Source organism: Morone saxatilis, unplaced genomic scaffold (assembly GCF_004916995.1).
Source record: "Morone saxatilis isolate NCDOM2014 unplaced genomic scaffold, NCSU_SB_2.0 Contig4, whole genome shotgun sequence".
NCBI classification, from domain to species: domain Eukaryota; kingdom Metazoa; phylum Chordata; class Actinopteri; family Moronidae; genus Morone; species Morone saxatilis.
In genome coordinates this window covers 14,510,662-14,513,790 of record NW_023339984.1, presented here as the reverse complement: position 1 = coordinate 14,513,790, position 3,129 = coordinate 14,510,662, and positions in this window count along the sequence as shown.

The following is a 3,129-nucleotide window of genomic DNA, read 5'->3' as shown; positions in this document are numbered from 1 at the left end:
GTGGCGCTGTAGTCTCTTTCCCAACCAGAGAAAAACATTCATTATTCAGCCCGCTGCTGTAGGATTAAGAGGAGGACACCGACTTTTCAGACCCACCAAATCCCTGCAGCACTGTCAGGACGTGTGATTCGGTAGTTAGCAATGGCTCTGGGGAGCCATAACTCTGCTTTGATTAAAGGTCTCAGTGAAAGGTCAAGTGGGAGAGGGAGGCAGAAAGGGAGCAGGATGGCAAATTGATGGACTACAGAGAGCCTTTGGTAGATAAAATGTAAAATGTCCCTCTTCAGTGTCAAAGAGATGCTTGAAATGTGTGTGTATGCTGCTGTGATAATGAGTGTTTGGTTTGTCTCTTCTGGCTACTGTAGAATCATGGTGGTTCAACATGGTGGACTCTGTGAAATGGACCCGCTCCCTCCGTGTAGATAAAAACTCGTCATTTCTAAGGTAACAAAAACACAACAATTGAATATTATATTCCATTTCTGCCAATAGATCCTCCTAGATGTTACACAGGCCCTTTAAAAATAGATTTTTTTTAATTAAAGAAAATAAATGTAATTATTACTAATTAACATAGTAAAGGTAGTAGTAATAATGTAGTGTGCAAGTTTGTGGGTGTACAGTAGTTCCTTTCTGCCACTACCACTTGGGGGTGCCAAAGTCATACATTTTCAAACTCTAAACACAGTGGCTTTAACCTCATTTATTTAGTCCAATGGGTCACACTGGGGGGAAAAAATCACCATACTTTGTTGAAAGAGATGCGTGCAGTTGTCGCTGCAGTGGCTGTAAATATAACCTTTGACAGCTGTGCTCCCGCTGTGAACAAAACACAGTAGTCTCACTTGAATCTCCGCCGGGTATTCAGTTCCACTTCACTCTGATTTGTTTGTCTAACCCTCATTTTGTTGAGCTGGTATATACCTGACTCAGAGTCCACCTGCGTGAGTGGGAGTGAGCACTTGTGTGCACATGCGAGGCCATTTTCTCACCACGGTGTGCAGCACAGGGGTCTTTAAATGGAGCTTTGTAATGATGATGAGTCAGGCCACCTAGAGTAATGGCAACTGACTAAACAGAATCATAGGAAATGTAACTAAATCCAATGTGCCATCAAACCTGTACGTTATTAGCTTCTTGTAATAGCTTTTATGATGTGTTAGTAGGTCTACATACAAATTCTAACCAGTAAAACATAAACAAACGCTTGAATTAGCTAATAAAATGCCAAACTTTTGTCTAGGTTATCAATCATTTGGAAGAAAGCTGAAATGTAATTCCTGTTTCAAGACTTGTGTGTAATGTAATCTTTTCAAATCTCATTCTAAAATTGTCCAATCTGACCATTAAACCGATATTAAACCCTTTAAATCTGAACCATATGTAGTCAGAATTATATATAATAACTTATAAAGAAATCATCCCTCGACTGTATCTCTCGCCAAGTTCATAACACAGTCAGTTTGCCAGCTTAAAGAGTGCAGTCATACTTTAAGATTTGGGCCCTGTGCCTCCCTTCCTCACTCCTTAAGTCCATCTGTCTGTAAAGAGCAACATGCCCTCTGGTCCTGGCTTCCACTCCTTTTTCTTTCCACCAACTATATCCATCCATCCGTCCATCCCTTTGTCACAACAGCTGGACTCAGACCCAGGCATTTCAGTGATTGCCTTCCAGTTGCTGGCTGAGGTCCTCTGGATGGAGCCCAGGGGCCACTGTGACCAGATGCTGGCCAGCTGTAGTAGCTCTTGTCAGGGCCACTCAGTCACCAGATGGCCTCTCACCTCTGGACCCATCTTCCGTCCTCATCACTCCTTCTGTCGGGCTGGGAAACCCATCCGTCCATCAATCCAGGACTTTTTTTACTCTCCCTGGTTTGCTCACACAATGCGAAAAATTAACAAAGCAAAACTGTTGGCTGCAGATATGCTCCCGTTAAATGAGATATGGAGAGAATGTATGAGGAAAGGCTCATCTTCAAAGAGGCTATAGCCTTCGATGGTTGCAGATGAAATCGTAAACCAGCCACAGCTTTTTTTACCTGCCAAATTATTGAATTACTGGCTAATCTCTACAGTCGAAGAAAGCTAGGATAACTCTGACCCCACCTGCATTTTCGATTGGGTGTTGTGTCTGACCAAAATCAAAACATTTTCAATTTATTATCACTTAAGACAAAGACAATCAGCACATCCTCACAGTTGCAAAGCAGAAACCTGTAAATGTTGGACATTTTTGCTTGAAAAGGCGACTTAATCCATGTATCAATGATCAAAATACATGAGGAGGGCCAGTGCCTTTGTTAAATAGCCACTCTGCTTTGATTTGTTAAGGCTTTTTTCGATCAGTTATCTACTAGATTGTAACATACTGTATGTGTTCTGAGAAGAATGAATTCAACCTGAAATCCTACAGATTTTAAAGGGCACTCTCCAAAGAAACATTCATTTCATAGAGCCTTGAGTTTGTTTACTGTCGGCTTATTCTATGCCATGATTCAACCGTGTACGGAGGGAGACCACAAATTACATTAAGATGTTGTTTTTTTAGGCAAATAGAAAATAACCAAAATAATATTAATAGTGTCTGCAGTGCATGAATGAGTGGGAAATGAACACTGCATAAAGGGACTGACTTTGTAAATCCAGCAGTAGCTGAGCAGCCAGCACGTGTCAGCCGTCCCGCTGATGGACTTCTTGCAAATCTCCTCTGGGAAAACTACACCACAGAAAAACAATCAGCACCAGAGGCCTGTAACCATTAAAACACACACACACACTCACACACTACACATGGCCTTTAGTGTATGCACAGCTTCATTTTGTTGAGGGAAGAAGAGTGTGAAGTCAGAAAGAGGTCAGTGAGCAGAAATAAAGGAACTCACGCAAAGCCCAGTGACATACTGTATACGCACACACTCACACACACTCATGTCATCTTGCCTGGAGGTTCTACTATTCCAGTCAGTTCCTGTTGAGACAAGTAGCAAGATTGAATGTGTGTGTGTGTGTGTGGCTCCTGTTGTGAGTGATGTGTCTGGAGGAGTTTCCTGCAGAGAGCTGCAGTGGTGTTTTGTCACCAGCCAAGATGCAGCAAGGAAACCCTACAGAGCGTGAGTGTGTGTGTGTGTG